Source organism: Triticum aestivum, chromosome 4B (assembly GCF_018294505.1).
Source record: "Triticum aestivum cultivar Chinese Spring chromosome 4B, IWGSC CS RefSeq v2.1, whole genome shotgun sequence".
NCBI classification, from domain to species: Eukaryota; Viridiplantae; Streptophyta; class Magnoliopsida; order Poales; family Poaceae; genus Triticum; species Triticum aestivum.
The window spans coordinates 103,968,417-103,986,386 of NC_057804.1; the positions used below are offsets into that span (position 1 = coordinate 103,968,417).

At 52.2% G+C, this 17,970-nt stretch overlaps 1 pseudogene; it reads left to right on the plus strand.

Moving 5' to 3' along the window:
* The first annotated feature begins 12,235 nt into the window (after positions 1-12,235).
* LOC123090003 (uncharacterized) lies at positions 12,236-17,760 on the plus strand (annotated as a pseudogene).
* Positions 17,761-17,970: the final 210 nt, after the last annotated feature.

Sequence of the window (17,970 nt, forward strand, 5' to 3'; positions counted from 1 at the left end):
TTTTTGACGTAATATTTCTAAAATTAATAAAATAAATGTATTATTTAAAAAATTAGCCGTGCCCGAGGGGCTCCAGCAAGGTCCCGCCCCTGGCCGCCGTGATGCGCCGACAGTGATCCTATGCATCGTTCAACGTGAGTGCAACTCTAAAAACGTTCAGATCCAGCTTCCAAAAAGGGTTTTCTCCTGCTTTGTATTACAAAACAACCAACCGAACCATTCAGGGATAGGTGCTGGGGCGGAAGCAGCACAGTCACGCCCAAAAAAACGATAGAGAAAAAGCAAAAGAAATAAATGCCGACAATGGCGGATCAACAAAAACGAAGAAGCCTCGCAACCGCTGCTCCCACCGGGAATCTTCCACTAGGCTCCAAGACTCCGAAACGCTGGCACCAATCAACACCTCCAAGAAGGATCGCAACGATAACAACACTGCTGTCAAGTATTTCCCTCGGTACACGACAAGGCGAGAGGAAGGATAGCCCCCGAGGCCCTTCCGGAAGGTCAGGTGGCACCCACGGGCGCCACTGCGCCGGTGTCGGCCATGCCGATAGGGGTTTCCCCCGATCCCAACCCTCACCTCAGGCACTCCGGAGCCTGCCACCAAACCAACCACCACCCTACGCCAACGCGGTCTTGAGGCCCCCACGCTGTCTCACCACGGCATCGCGAAATGAGGACAACACAGCGATGATTCAGAGCTGGGACTAGGGCAACAACATCGTCGGCACGAGGGAGGGCTCAACCTCCACCGTCATCGACGGTAGCTGTCCGGACGCAATAGTAGGAGCACACCAGGCCCGTGGGCCCACAGGCCCGGCCGAGCCCTCATAGGCCCGTAAAGCTCCCGCCCTCGCGCTGCTGCAGGCACGCAGTCGACGCCGCCGTCCCACATCTGAGCCGCTCCTCTTCCTCACCGCGCAGCAGACAACGAGGCCATATCGGGGGGCCGGCCCGCTAGGACCCAGATGGGGCCCGTCGGGCCCAGATCTGGGCCGGGGGCGCGACGCCGTGCCACCATGTTGCCCCGCCGCCAAGGAGCGGCGCCGACACCATGCCTGCTGCCGGCCGCCGTCGTAGGGCCGCCGGACCGCAGCCAAACCGGGCTGCACCGTCGCCGCCTCCCTGCACCGGGAAGGGAGCACGCACGCGGGGGGGACAAGAAGGCCCGCCGCTGCCGGCACCACCCGGGCCAGCGCCGGGGGCGTCCACCGGCGGCGGCGGGGGGAGACGGGGGAGGAGGAAGCCCGCGGGAGAGGAGCTTGAGCTCCGCCCGGCCACCTCCCGGGGGGCGGCGCGAGGGCGGATCTGGACGGGGGAAGGAGGGGGACGGAAGGGGACGGGGGCGGGGGGCTAGCCGGCGGCCGACGGCGGTAGAGGGAGGAGGGGGAACCCTAGTCGCCTCCTGTGTCGTGGGAGCCCCTTTGTTCGTCTTCAGATCCAGCTTCGAGCCCGCAGTTGCCATGATTGCATCATCCCTAGCGTAACAGCCACTATCTTGTCCAGCAAAAAGATCTGAAAACCAACAAATCCCCGATGGTCGACTGGAATAAAAACATTATTAGGTTCCAGCAAAAAAGACATCGGTTCCAACAAAAAAATTAGCAGGAGAACTCAGTGGTTAATTTGTAGCAAAAGAATTTACTAGTTCCAGCAAATAACTCAGAAGGGGGATTTCCATTTTGTTCGATTATAGCAAAACAAACAAAAAATGTAGCAAGAAGGATTGCTAGTTCCAGAAAAGATAAACACTTGTTCCAGCAAAATAAACTCAGCAGGGAGACTCCAAGTGGTTCGATTATAGCAAACAAAAAAGCTAGTTTCAACAAAACAAAAAGATGATTCCAGCAAAAACAAGCATCGGTGGCGATGGCGCGTCCGGTTTCAGCACAATGCATGTGTGATTGCAGCATTTGCCGATGTTTATTCCAACAAAATGGAAGGCCGGTTGTAGTATAGGTCAGCCGTAGCAAACCATCCCCGTCATCGTCGTTGCAGCCTCTCTCTCGCCGACGGACGTGCGAGCACCGCACCTCTGCAGGATACCGCTGTAGCTAGGAGCACTGCACCTCCCACCCACCCACAGTCGCACTCTGTGCACCTTTGCAACTACGTATGTGCTCCTCCGGGATCGCTAGCTTGCCACACACCTCTTCCGCCGTCGACGAGCAGTTTGGAGGTAGGCCACGAGAGGGAGGATGCAGAGGAGGAATGATTGTGGGGGCTGAGGGCAGACGTGACGTGATGAGGAAGAAAGGATAAGTGTTGAGCGTATGTTGTCTACCGCATGTGTATAGGACTTGGGTCTGTATTTATACAGTTGTATCTCTCTCTCCCTCTCGTATATTTGTACATCTTGGGAGACAAGTAGAGGCCGGTCCACCTTGTACCTATATATGTGCGTCATGCACACGATCAATGAATTATCGATGCATGCAATCCCTTCTTTCCAACTAACATGGTATCCGATAGCACGCCGATCCCTTTCCTCACTTCCGCCTAAACCTGCCGCCGCCGCCCTACAGCCGCCACCGCCGCCCCTTGTTGCGTCGCCGCCGCCGCCGTTGTACACTGCCGCCGCGCCTCCCTCTACACCGCAGCCGCCGCCCCCCTTCCCTACCGCCGCTGCCCCTTCCCCCTAGCCGCCGCACTCCTCCACCCTAACCCTACCCGAGCCGCCGCCGCTAAAACCCTAACCAATCCGAGCCGCCACCATCCTCCCAACACCGCAGCTCCCCATGGCGTCTCCCCTCTCCAGCAACTCCAACCCCTTCGCTGGACCCGCGCCTGACGCCACCCGCCATTCGCGATCTCGACATCCACACCTGTGTCCCCATCAAGCTTGACCAGTCCAACTCGTCATACTACGCATGGAAGACCTACTTCAACCTCCTCTTCCGCGAGTACTACCTCCTCGAGCACGTCGACGGGAGAGTTGATGGCGACCTCATGGCGGGCGATCCAGATTGGGCGGCCATTGAGGCCTCTCTCATCCGGTGGTTCTATCTCACCTCTCGCCGGACATCTTCCACACGGTCGTCTCGGAGGATGACGACGCGTGTGCCGTGTGGACCAAGATCAACAACCTCTTCACCGATAACAAGCTTCAACGTCTTGTGTTTTTGCAGCAGGAATTTTTCGGGTAGCACCAAGATGACTCCTCCATTGATGACTACTGCATGCGCCTCAAGCGCCTCGCCGATCAGCTCCGCGACATCGGCGCCAAGGTGTCGAACGAGCTCATGCTTAACACCCTCACCGCCGGCCTCAACGAGGATTTCGGCAACGTGGCCTCGAACCTCTCCCTGCTGCCGAACCCGACCTTCCATTCCGTCACCGCGTATTTACGCTTGGAGGAAAGCCGAATGAACAAGGTCAAGGCTTGCGTCCACCACACCGCCCTCGCCGCCGGGACGTCTCGTGGGCATTCGCAGCCCGCACCGCCTCAACCACGCCCGCCGACGCCATCGGGGTACTACCCCCTCCCGCCTGCTCCGCCAGCACCTCCCGCTCTGCAATAGCAGCAACAGCAGGGCGGGGGCAGCGGTCACCGCAACAGGCGCCATTGTGGCGGGGGCGGCGGCCGACCCCACCACCAACAGCAGCAGTCGGGGTACGGGGGGCTCCACGTCATCATCCCCCCCCCCCCCCGCGCGCCTTGGTCGGTCGGCACCAACCCATGGACCGGGGTGGCACATGCATACCACATCCCGGTGCTGCGGGCCCCGGGCATCCTGACGCGCACCCCACCGGCCCTCAGGCGCACTACGCCGCCACCCCGTATCAGGCAGGAGGCACCGGCTACACCGCGGCCCCGTACCAGGCGGGAGGCGCTGGCTACCCGCTAGTGCCCGCTCCGGTCGGCCACCCATCGTAGGGCGGCTACGTGCCGCCCCCCCGCGCCGCTCCAGACCGGGGGCTACTCCCTCCCGCCGGCTCCGTGGGACCCCACCCTCCTTGCCGCGCTGCACTCGGCATCGTCTCCCTTTAACTATGGAGGCAGCGGTGATTGGTACATGGACACGGGAGCTACCGCCCACATGACGTTGCACCCCGGTAACCTTGCCTCTTCCTTCCCGGTCAACACTTCGAACCGTATCACCTTCGGTGATGGTTCATCCGTACTCATTACTCATGTTGGTCATAGTTTCTTTCCGTCTACTTCTACGCCTATTAACATGTCTAATGTTCTTGTCTCACCTAACCTAGTTAAAAATCTTGTCTTTGTTCGTCGTCTTGCACGTGACAATCCTCTCATCGTTGAATTTGATGGTCTTGGTTTCTCTATGAAGGACGCCCATACGCGGATGGTGCTCCACCAATGTGACAGTCCCGACGACCTGTGTCCGGTGCACTCCGCCTCCACCTTCACCGCCACCGCCCCAGTCGCCCTCGCCGCCGGTGTCGACCTTTGGCATGCACGCCTGGGGCATCCCAACTCCACCGTCCTTCGCCAGATTCTCAAGAGTTTTTCATTTTCATGTAATAAGTTCGACGAGCACACCTGTCATGCTTGTCGTCTCGGCAAGCATGTTCGTCGACCGTTTAGCGAGTCAAACACTATTTCTTCTTTTCCGTTTCAGTTAATCCATAATGATGTTTGGACATCTCCTGTTGCGAGCAACATGGGCTTCATATATTATCTTGTTTTACTTGATGATTATTCTCACTTTGCGTGGACGTTTCCACTCCGTCGCAAGTCCGATGTTCTTCCCACTCTCACGGCTTTTTACTCCTACATCATCACCCAGTTTGGGCGCCCCATTCTCACCCTTCAAACTGACAACGGAAAAGAGTTTGACAACGCTGCCACGCGTCACCTTCTCGCATCTCACGGCACTACCTTTCGTCTCACATGCCCATACACATCCCAGCAGAACGGCCGTGCCGAGTGGATCCTCCGCACTCTTAACGACTATGTCCGCACGTTGCTGTTTCACTCCAACGTGCCCCCTCGGTTCTGGCCCGATGCTCTCACCACCGCCACTCTCTTAGTTAACATTAAACCGTGTCGTCCTCGCTGGAACTTCACCCCACACCAACTTCTCTTTGGTTCTCCTTCATCCTATGATGGTCTTCGCATCTTCGGATGTTTGTGTTATCCTAGCACCACCGCCACTACACCACACAAACTTGCTCCTCGCTCCGTAGCATGTATCTTCCTAGGCTACCCTCCCAACACCAAAGGTTACCGGTGCTACGACCCCGTTTCCCACCGTGTGTACACCTCCCGACACGTGTACTTTGATGAGCACAGTTTTCCCTTTCACCAGGTACTATCTCCTGCAGAGGACTCGGCGCTCACGGACACGGATTAGGTGCAGCCCCCGGCGCGGCCTCTTCTAGCCCCGGCGTGGCTCCCGAGGGCGCCTCCCGGCGCGGCCGCGGCAGCCCCCCCGTGGCGGGCTCTCCTGCTGCGGCCCCAGGCCCTCTCGTTGCGGCCCCCGCCGCGAGCCCCTCCGCTGCGGCCCCGACCGCCGGCCCCTTGGCCTCGGCACCGACGCAACCCTGCATGGCCCCGGGTGGCCCTTCGGCTTCCACCCCGTCGGGTGACGCGGCATGCCCCGTCCGCCCGGCTCTGCTGCGACGCCAGGAGCGACGGACCCTCCACCAGCTCCGTCCGTCCCTCCTGCCGTAGCCGGCCCTCCTGCTGGCATGACGACGCTATCTCGTGCCGGTATCCACCGCCCCAGCACGCGTTACGGTGCTGATGAGTACGCCTGTGCGGTGTCGACATCATCCTCTCCACCGTCGCCCATCCCCTCGTCTGCACGCGCCGCCCTTCGTGATCCAGATTTGCTTGTTGCGATGCGCGAGGAGTTTGATGTGTTGCAGCGCAACCATACGTGGAATCTTGTGCCGCGACCCCCTCACGCCAACGTAATCAGTGGCAAATGGGTGTTTCGCCATAAGACCAACCCGGACGGGTCTCTCGAGCGCTACAAGGCTCGCTGGGTGGTGCGCGGCTTCCGCCAGCGCGCCGGAGTGGACTTCAGCGACAGCTTCGCCACGGTCGTTAAACCGGGCACGATTCGTACGGTGCTTCAGCTGGCGGTCTCCCGTGCCTGGCCTGTGCGCCAGTTGGATGTCTCCAACGCCTTCCTGCACGATCACCTCACGGAACGGGTCTTCTGCGAGCAGCCGACCGGCTTCATCGACGCCGAGCATCCCGACCACATCTGCCTGCTCTCTCGGTCTCTTTATGGACTGAAGCAGGCCCCCAGGGCGTGGTACCAGCGCATGGCTGGGTTCTTGCAGTAGCTGGGGTTTGCCACAACCCGCTCCGACGCGTCATTGTTCGTCTATCATCAGGGCACTGCCACTGCGTACCTGCTGCTTTACGTGGACGACATTATCCTGACGGCATCCTCGCCTGGGCTTCTTCAGCAGCTCACGGCCCGTCTTCGTGACGAGTTTGCCCTCAAGGACCTGGGAGCGCTGCACTACTTCCTTGGCATTGAGGTCGTTCGACGTGCCGACGGGTTCTTTCTGCACCAGTAGAAGTACGCTCATGAGCTTCTCGAGTGCGCGGGTATGCTTAATTACAAAACCGCGTCCACGCGTGTTGACACTAAGGCGAAGGTTTCTGCCTCGGAGGGCTCTCCCGCCCCGGATGCGGCGTTCTACCGCTCCATCGTCGGCGCCCTGCAGTATCTCACCCTCACTCGGCCTGACTTGCAGTATGCGGTTCAGCAGGTGTGCCTTCACATGCACTCCCCGCGTGATTTCCATTGGACTCTGGTGAAGCGTATTCTTTGGTATATACGCGGCACTATGACCATGGGCCTCACCCTGACGGCTTCCTCCTCCATCGACATGGTTGCCTACTCCGACGCTGAGTGGGCTGGCTGCCCGGACACGCGTCGCTCTACGTCCGGCTACTGTGTCTACCTTGGGCCTTTGCTGATATCGTGGTCGTCCAAGCGGCAGCCCACGGTCTCTCGCTCGAGTGCCGAGGCGGAGTATCAGGCAGTGGCTAACGCCGTTGCTGAGTGCTCTTGGCTCCGCCAGCTTCTCCAGGAGTTGCTTTGTGTGGTCCCCAAGGCCACGATCGTCTACTGTGACAACGTCTCCGCCGTATACCTCTCCGCCAACCCCGTACACCATCGTCGTACGAAGCATATTGAGCTCGACATTCACTTAGTACGTGAGCAGGTGGCTCTCAGGAAGGTTCGTGTTCTGCACGTTCCTACCACTCAGCAATTTGCCGATGTCATGACTAAGGGACTACCGACCCCAGCCTTTGAGGAGTTTCGGTCCAGTCTCTGTGTCTCCGGCGACGCTTCGACTGCGCGGGGGGGGGGGGGGGGGGGGGGGTTGAGCATACGTTGTCTACCGCATGTGTATAGGACTTGGGTCTGTATTTATACCGTTGTATCTCTCTCTCCCCCTCGTATATTTATACATCTTGGGAGACAAGTAGAGGCCGGTCCACCTTGTACCTATATATGTGCGTCATGTACACGATCAATGAATTATCAATGCATGCAATCCCTTCTTTCCAACTAACAATAAGGAAGCAGAACCGTTGGGGTCCATGGTAAAAAACGGTGGGGTCAACGGATAAGGCTGCATGCGGGCCACACGATCTATTTTAATCGATCGAAGTGTGCGCGATAGGCCGAGCGTTCCGCCGGCCAGCCAGATATAAACGCTTCCCTATAAGAGTAGGACCTAGATAACAACCGAACGTCAAATATCAACCATGCACGCTCATCTCATCGCTATAACACATAGGACCCGGATAACAACCGAACGCGAGGTATGCAGGGAACCCAACGAGAACCAATGGTTCGCACGAGGCCCTCTCTCAAAGTGGATATTTCGTTGCGGTTAAGCCCCCATGCGAATCCAAAAGCATACAACTCTTTGGTACCCTCCTAGCCCAATAACCACAGGGAAAAAAATAAAAACGTAAAAAAATGTCCCGTGATGTATGTAAAAATAGACATTTAAAAAAATTACCATCATGTAGGTACAAAAACAATTTAGCATGTTATATAGCATAAAGAATGCTGCACATTTAGATACAAAAAATTATATGTAAAACGAAAACAAAACAAACATGAAAAAATTGTTTCAAACAAAAAAATCTCATGTAAAAAGAGATACTTTTGTTCTAGAGAAAACGTAGTAACTTTTTTTTGAAATCTAAAGTGTTGAGATGGCAAATTCTACGTTGCAAAAAAGATTATGTGCTTGTAAGAAGGGAAAACAATTTCCATTTCCAAGAAATATGATAGTATGTAAAAAAAAGAATTTATCATTGTGTGGTAAATAAAATTGCGATGGTAAGCTTTTAAAAAATTGCCATGGTCCAAAAAAATAGTTGTAAGACAATAAATATTGCATGGTCTTTGTAATAAAATTGCTATCCTGCCATCGTCAACGTAATAAAAATGCCAAACTACCTACAAAAACTCCTATCGTATAATAATAAAATTGCATGGTCAAGATAATGTACTTGCCATGCTACCTATAGTAAAATAGCACATGCAAATTTATAGGAAAAATATTGTGGACTAATAAACATGGCAAAATTTTAGGAATTTGATGGGAATATTGCAGAAGTTAGGAATTTTGTTGTTTCGAATAGATGTAATTTTTGGGAATTTGCCATGGATACATGGCAAATTTGGGAATTTTTCTGTAAAAAACATGGCAAGTTTATGAAAATTACAAATTTGCTTTGGTTTTTAAAAAATAGAAATTTACCATGGTCTATAAAGTGAATTTGCACATGCTCTGGCGGGCTTATCTGTTGGGGTAGGCCGAGGATGCATATGGCCCAGCCAAAGGCCCATGCCAATCAAAGGTACGATCTAGAAGACAATTGACCAAGAGGCAACACGTCAGGCCCATCAGAGTTACAGCAGAGGCGTCAGATACGAGCCAAATGTCTAGCTGGGTCATACACCACCTGGTGGAAAAGACCCAACCGTGAGTCGTCACCAGGACATGAGGATACATTCATCCGGCATGCGGTTGCGTCCTAGGATACCATGATACCTATGATGCATAGCTATCAGAAAACTTTGAGAAGGGTTAGGTCCGTCCGTAAGTGACGGTTAGGTCCTGCGGCTGGCGACTCACAGGCGATCTAGGGTTTACACCCACCGCCGCCACGATCTACAGAGCGTAGGCTCCCTCGTCGCCGGGCGCCCCCGTGCCACGCCGTCTGAGGCTATCCTCCCCATCCACCATAAGCCTTTCATGCGTGACCGGGGCGCGTGATCGTACACCACTGGTTACACCCGTGTTTTCGTTAGGGTTCGTCAGCTGTCAGATCGGGACGAGGGCGTGGTAGCAGAGATGGAGAAGGTGGAAGGACTATTGAAGGATCTGTAGCTGTCGGACAAGGAGAATAAGGGGGTCAAGATTGGATGGGCGAGATCGGGGAAGGCGGGCGTCGTGGAGCCGCAAGCGCTGGCGAAACTTTTCTCTGAGAAGCCGGCATTCAGGGAGGCCATGGGGAAGACTCTTGGGCGTATCTCGTGCCCCATTCGTGGTGTTGACTGTGAGGAGGTAGGGGAGAATATCTTTCTGTTCACTTTCAAGCATGAGTCAGGGAAGAGATTGGTGCTGGAAGGAGGCCCATGGGAGTTTGGCAATGATCTTCTGGTGTTGGAGGACTATGTTCCCAAGAGGCGTATAGAGGACTACAAATTTGACACTGTCCCGGTCTGGGTCCGCGTCCTAGGTTTGCCCCTTGGTTTGATGGACAGAGAGGCGGGAGAGGCCATTGCTGCACTAATCGGAGAAGTTTTGGATGTTGAAGCACGAGCGGATGGGAGAGCCATGGGGAAGTATCTCCGTGTCAAGGTGAGACTAAACATCAAGGTACCACTGATGAGAGGATTTACTCTAGATGAAGCTGAGGAGGGGAAAAGACAGATGGAAAAGAACACTAGTGAGACAACAGGAGACGAGGAAGGAAAACACTGGTGCCCTTTTGAATACGAGTACCTCTCGGACTTTTGCTATATCTGTGGTTGTGTTGGCGATGTCGATAGAATGTGTGTTGAGAAAGCAACCCAGGGAGCGTGCAAGCAATTTGGCCCATGGCTACGTGCCCATATGGAGAACAGGAGATGGGGAGACGGCAGGACAAGGAGTAGGGAGGGGCGAGCACATTCAGGAGGTAGAGGATCGGGGCAAGGCAGAAGCGGGAGCTGGTCAGGGAGTGATGCTCCTTCTTGGCGTCAGAAGGAAGCAAGAGTGACCGAAGTTGTTGTTGCGGGACCGAGTGAGCAGGAAGTTACAAGTCCGATGAAACAAAAGGAAGCTGTGGGTAAAACAGCAACCCAGAAAAGGTTAACGTATGTCCAAGAACGAGAAGTAACCAGAGGATCTATGGATGAACCACAGAAGGTGATGCGATCGAACCCAAGCCACACGGAGCTTGCAGAGGCAGCAAAGGGGGCTAACCCAGCGGCACAAGAGGTAGGGACGGAGGGGGAAGGAGACAAAACGGGTACTGCCAAATGGTCCCCACAAATAGACAATATGCCAAGCAGCGGAGCAGATACTGCCAAAACAGTGGATGGGGTGGGCGTGGGGGGGTCCAATGCCATGCAACTGACAGTTAATGCTCCCCACACTCATAAAACGACAGTGGAAGATTCTGCTGGCGCTTGCACCGAGGCCATGCATGTTTCCATGCAGATCGACGTACTATCTGGGCAACGCTGTGGTGTGACGGTAACAGGGGAGCAAGCACTGAAGGAGGGCGCAGGCCACAAGAGCAAAACTTTTAGGAGGAAGGCACGGGTGAATAATAGTGGCGGAACAGTGACTGAGTTAGAAGGAGTAGGGCTGGGTGGCAAGAGGGGTGCGGAGCAGATGGAAGTGGATGATGCCGGGGAGGAAACAGTACGGAAGAGGAGGTTGACTGTGGAGAACGGAGGTAATGTAGCAACAAACATGAGTGCTGGGCTGCTAGAACAGTCCGACGGGACCCAATGAAGATCATCGCATGGAACTGCCGGGGTTTGGTGAATGGCCCGTCAGTTCAGGGGCTTCTGTCATTGCAGAAGCAGGAGGACCCCGACATTCTTTTCTTGTCGGAAACCAGACTTGATAAGGGTAGGATGGAGAAGTTTCGAACTAAGCTAGGACTGCATAATATGCTCGTACAAGATAGTAAAGGAAAGAGTGGAGGTTTGGCTTTGTTTTGGAGAAGGGGGATTGATGTTACTTTGAGATGGATGGGCAGAATGCACATTGATGTTACGGTCAAAGAAAAAGACGGTTTTGAATGGAGGTTGACGGGGATCTATGGCGAACCAAAAATAGAAAAGAAAGTGGAGACGTGGAGGCTTCTGAGGACCCTTCACCACCAATCATCGCTCCCCTGGGTGTGCATGAGAGACTTCAATGAGGTCCTGTATAACCACGAGAAGCGGGAGGAGTTCCCCGGGGGCATGCACTATTGCAAAACTTCCGAGATGCCCTGCAGTTCTGTGATCTTAACGACCTGGGTTTTGAAGGAGATGTGTTTACCTGGAGAAACAACAACTTTCGCATGGAGGGATACATTCGCAAGCGTCTTGACAGAGTAGTCGCCTCTCCCACATGGTGCGCCCGCTTCCCATACTACAAGGTCATAAACGGCAATCCAGAACATTCTGATCACAGGCATGTGGTTCTCTGGGTTCACGGGGATATAGCATCAAGGAGAACCCATAGCAGGGCACAAAGCAAACGTTTTGAAGAACGCTAGTTGCTGGAGGAAGAGTGTGAGGAATTGGTGCATAAGGCATGGTTTGAGGCGGAGCACACATCTGTTTCTAGTAAACTTGCGTCAACCCAGGAAGCCTTACATATATGGAACCGTGATGTTCTGTATGACCTACAAAAGCGAGCGAGGAAGCTGAGGAAAGAGTTGGAATAAATCCGGAGGAAGCCACTGTCGCAGAGCCAGATAAGAAAGGAGATGACCACCAAAACCCAACTAGCCAAGTTGGAAGAGCAGATTGATCTGGCAGCCAAACAACGTGCCCATGTTAACTGGCTGGAGAAGGGAGACCGAAATACCAAATTTTTCCAAGCTTTCGCCTCGGAATGGAGAAGGAAAAACACCATAGTCAAACTGAAGAGGGAGGAGAGTGGAGGTGTCGGGGGAGGAGGGCTTAAAGGCCCTCGTAACTAACTATTTCTCTAGCTTGTTTACCCCCGTGGCAGGTACTGAAGTGGCGCACATACTTGACCAGATCACACCAAAGGTGACTCCGCGATGAATGCTTTTCTCACAAAGGAGTTCACCGCTACGGAGGTCAAGGAAGCCCTGGATTCTATCGGGGACCTAAAAGCACCAGGAGTGGATGGCCTTCCTGCCATCTTCTACAAGCATTTCTGGAGACTGATTAGCGACGAAGTGGTACATGAAGTCTTGCAAGTGTTACATGGCGGCAGTATACCGGAGGGATGGAATGACACACTAGTTGTGCTTATCCCAAAGGTTCAGAACCCTGAAAGTCTCAAAGACCTATGCCCGATTAGCCTATGTAATATTGTTTACAAGCTCGTGTCCAAAGTCCTCGCCAACCGTTTAAAGGACATCTTGGGGGAGATTATATCACCAAACCAGAGTGCTTTTGTCCCGGGTCGACTCATCTCCGACAACACAATCTTGGCATATGAGATGACACATTACTTGAAGAGGAAAAGAACTGGGGGCACTTGTTATGCAGCGCTAAAACTTGACATGAGCAAGGCCTACGACCGTGTGGAGTGGTCGTTTCTGGAGAAGATCATGGCCAAACTAGGCTTCGCCTCGGCTTTCATAAACCAAATCAGCAAATGCATGCGTACCATCAAGTTCCCCTTCAAGATAAATGATACATGCACTGACAATGTGATCCCAGGCCGAGGCTTACGGCAGGGCTGTCCTATCTCGCCGTACCTGTTTCTCATCTGTGCGGAGGGGCTCTCGGCGCTCCTTCATCAGGCGGAAGCAACGGGAGTCCTACGGGGCATAAGGATCGCTCCATCTGCACCACCTGTGACTCATTTGCTGTTTGCCGACGATTCACTTCTGCTCATGGAGGTAACGGAGGAGAGCGTTAATGCGGTCAGGGACATCTTGGAGGTATATGAGAGAGGATCAGGCCAGACGATCAACCGTGGCAAATCAGCCATCCTTTTCAGCAAAAATACCACACGCCAGAGAAAGGATAGCCTGCTACAACTGTTGGGGCTCCGCACCGAGGGCCATCAAGGGAAATACCTAGGGCTACCAGCGTACGTTGGCAAGTCACGCCAGGCCTATTTCGAGTACTTATGTGATCGGATCTGGGAGATCCTGCAGGGGTATAAGATCAAGCTACTGTCAAAAAAGGGGAAGGAGATATTGGTCAAAACGGTGCTCCAAGCCATCCCCGCATATGCCATGGCCTGCTTCGATCTGACCAAGTCTCTCTACGAGAGCATCAGCCAGATGATCTGCCGCTTTTGGTGGTAAAATCAAGAGGATGACAAGAAGCACCATTGGGTAGGGTGGGAGAAGATGACACTACCTAAGGAGGAGGGTGGCCTCGGATTTAGGGACTTATATTCGTTCAACATGGCTATGCTGTCACGCCAAGTGTGGAGGCTGCTGCAGGCCCCGGACTCTCTCTGTGCCCACGTGCTTCAAGCGCGATACTACCCTACTGGCTATCTCTTAACAGCACAACCTACCCCCGGTATCAGCTACATCTGGTGCAACATCCTCCAAGGAGTGGAAATTGTCAAGGAGGGTATGGTATGGAGAGTGGGCAACGGCGACCAGATTCGGATATGGCAGGACCCTTGGCTCCCCATAGAAAATGTGCGTTTTCCATGGTCACCACGTGGGAACACCTTGCTCACCACTGTGGCGGAGCTGATCGACCCGTCCACACACACATGGGACCAGCAGCTCATGGACCAAACTTTCTGTGCGGACGAAGCCATCACTATCCTGGGCATTCCCATCTTTGAACACCATGATGACTTTATTGCCTGGCAGTTTGACAGCAAAGGCAGGTTCTCGGTCAGGTCAGCCTACAGAGTACATGTCGATCTTCCGAAACACCAGAGCAGGCACCCACCGGGTGAAGGATCCTCTGGGTAGATGGTGACAGAAAGTTATGGATGAAACTATGGAAGATCCAATGCCCGGGCAAGGTGCACCATTTCATGTGGCGGGTGGCGCACAATAGTCGCCCAATGCTCAGGAACATTGAGCGTATCGGCATGGAACTGGACACGGACTGCCTGATGTGCAAACGATTGCCTGAAGATGGAGTACACCTTTTCTTGAGCTGCAAGGAAGTTAAACTCATGTGGCACACTATGGGAATGGAGGCTTATAGGCTGCGGCTCCTGGCATGTTCTTCCCCCTGCCATTTCCTGAATGCATTTTCTCTTACCCTGATGAAGTTTCGCTCAAGATCATTTGCCTCCTATGGATGTGGTGGACCGAGAGGAACAAACTGAAGCACCAGCAAGTTAGGGCGTTGGCTCACCAATTTCAACTCCTCATGAACAAGGCACTCTCAGAATAGCACGAGTTCAATTCGAAGCAGCTGTCGGCACATCATAAACCTCCAGTTAAATGGGCAAAACCTGCAGCTGATGTTGTGAAAATCAATGTCGACGGGGCTTTCTCCACGGAGGGGCACCAGGCAGGCTGGGGCTACGTCGCTCGTGACTAGACGGGCGATATCCTCTTTGCGGCGGCAGGAGAGCTACAACATGCAACTGAAGCCGTCCATGCAGAGGCTCTGGCTCTAATGAACGCTATCTCTATTGCTGAAACCCAAGGGATGGGACGGGTTGTGTTCGAAACCGACTGTCTGAGCCTGGTCAGCGCCATATCCACGGACGTTCTGGATCGCTCAAGCCTAGGTGCCATTTTTTGGGAGACTAGATTCCTCCTTCAGCTAGGTTTTATCCAGTGGAGCTTTGTACACTTCCCATCTTCTTGTAATGTTCCAGCTCATAATTTGGTAGCTATGGGTAGGCAGGGTACGATTGGGAGCCAGTGTGTGTGGCTCTCGAGTTTCCCCCCTCTTGTAACCGATGCAGTGACCGCCGATTTGGTCGGTCCAGCGTAAAGCAATGGAATGCAAGGTGTTCTAGTTCAAAAAAATGATACCTATGATGCATTCATTGCCGCCATTACTCAATGATGGTATAATATATTTAAATACGGCAATAACCAGTAGTAATAGCCACGTGCAGTCAGTCATGCATGTGTCCATCAATAAAATTTATACCAACTCATTATTGCACACCCTCCTAGCGCACTCTACATAAGCCAGGAGTAGGGCACCGGATTGAGGGTTGAACTCTTCACATGATTGTAACCTACGCCAAGAGCAACAACACCACACAGAAGTAGGGTATTACCTCCCGTGGTGAGGGCCCGGACCTGTATAATTCTTTGAGCGTATTCCAATCCAGACTGGTCGGTAGATATGATTGCCTCTAAGTTCACACTCCCATAGTACTGTCAGGATTATATCCACGACATGCTCCATGAAGTGAACTTGCCTGGGCCCATAAACTAAATTTGCCAAGGTCCATAAAAGAACGAGATTTGACATGGTCCATAAAGAAAATAAATCTGGCATAGTCCATAAGAAGAATTTGCCATGGTACGTAAAAGGAAAGAAATTTGACATGATACATACATAAAAGATATTTTCCATGGTGCATGAAGTGAATTTGCCATGGCCCGTGAAGTGAATTTGCCGTGGTCAATGCAATGAATTTCCCGAGATCTATAAAAAGAACGAAAATTGACATGGTACATAAAGAAAAATAAATTTGACATGGTTCATAAAATGAAGTTAACATAGTCCATCAAAAGAAGGAAAATTGACAAAAAGAATTTTTCCTTTGTCCATAAAAAGTGAATTTGCCATGGTCCATAAAATTTGCTATGATTTTTTTTGCCGTGGTTCCATAAAAAGTGAATTTGCCATGGTCTATAAAAGTGAATTTGCCATGGTCTATAAAAGTGAATTTGCCATGCTTCTGGAAGTGAATTTGCCATGGTCCAACACTTGTATAATGCAATGAAACTATGAATGACACTATTTGCCAACCCCAATTGGATTGAATTGGTAAGCTATTGCCATACATACAAACACATGAATGCAAAAGTTAACCATGAAAACACATATATTTATTGTGATTTGAAGAAAGAAAGCATGGTAGAATTGCCATGAGAACAAAAAGTGTCAAGTCGTATTCAGAATAAAAAAAAGGAATTTGCCATGTCAAAAAACATGAGGACATGTGAAAAATGAGATACATGGAACATGTTGAGATACGCAAAAAAAAGAAAACTATACAAGCTGTTTTCTAACCTAAAACATGGCAAAAAAAATTTGGATACATGGCAAAAAATTAAAAAAAAATCTATGAACATAGTACATGAACATGGAAAATTATATATGGTTCATGAAAAAATCGCTAAAATTTGCCATTGCTATGAAAAATTTGATCTATGACATGGCAAATGTTGGAAGAGATATGCCATGGCAAATTTAGATTCTTTGTTCTCTAATTGATGGCAGTTTCAAAAAGAACATATCACATTTGATATGGCTAAAAAATAAATATCTAAAACAGAAAAATGGAATTGTCATGGTGTGTAGGAATTATTTACCAGTGGGTAATAAAAGCTTCCAGGAAACATAAAACGAGAGCACATCAAGAGAGCCTGGAGAGAGAGCACAGAAAGAAATTTGTGTGCCTCTAGATTTGTGTGCAACTTGCTGAACAAATATGCCATAATCCCTATAACGTGAGCACATACAAATGTTCACACAAACACATAACTTAATTCATGAAGTACACGAGCAGGAGTTTATCCATTTGATATGTCAGTGATTCTGCATTCAGACATGAACCGATGTACTACGGAAACAAGCTCACTCACCTAGGGCGTGTTTGGTTGCCCGCATGAGGTTGGTTGCCCGCATGAGGTCCAACCAGGCCCGTGCGGGAAGGATTCTGCCTGTTTGGTAGCCTACATACACTATTGGGTCTGCATCGCATGCTTCTTAAAGCACCTCAGGGCCTGGCTCACTGGAAACGCACGAATCGACAGTTTCTCCAGGGCCAGGCCCGAGCGGTGCACAAGGAGGAGAAGAGTGGCAGTTATGCCGTTTTAACTACAAGCTCTTGAATTAGCCATGAACTCTGTGCAATGACTGACTCCATGACTTGTGTGCAGATCGAGGATAGCAATGAGATGGGCACGGAGGTGCTCCCGGCCGTTGATAGCAAGGGCAAGAAGCCCCTTCATCCAATGCCTAGCGAGGTTGAGCTGCCGCCCACCGCCGAGGAAGACCCGGAGATGCCTGAGGGTGGCGACAATGAGGGCATGGAGGAGCCCCCATCAACAAGCGCCGCAACTACGGCCACTACCATCAGGAGGATGGCCCAACTCACTTCTGCAAGGTCATCCTTGCACCGAAGCTTGAGTGCATCCCCATGCCCCTGGACTTCACCAAGCACTTCGTCACGGTGCGGACGGAGTTCAAGCTCAGGAACAACACTGGCTGCTCCTAGAAGGTGGCCGTCAAGCTGATGAACAACAGGGTGACCCTGGATCAGGGTTGGGCCACCTACGCGGCCGTTCATCAAATCAAGACCGGCTACATGGTGACGTTCAAGCTCCTTACTCCCGACACCCTCATGGTCATCATCTTCAACGACGATGGCATTGAGGTCGACAACAAGTGCGGGAAGCACGACGAAGCCTTCGCCGCCAAGGAGTAGGGTTGGGGCCTCCCTAAGTACTATCGAGTCTACTATGGTTTATGCGTAGGACTGTTATTAACTGTCGTACTGCTTATATCTGAATTATCTAGTTGATGCTTTGTTTATACTCTGTTGTGCTTATGATGTGTGTTGCCGAAGTGTGGTGGTAACCTCACCAACTAGCCAAAGAGGTTACCACACATCAGGCCTTGCATACAACCAAATACC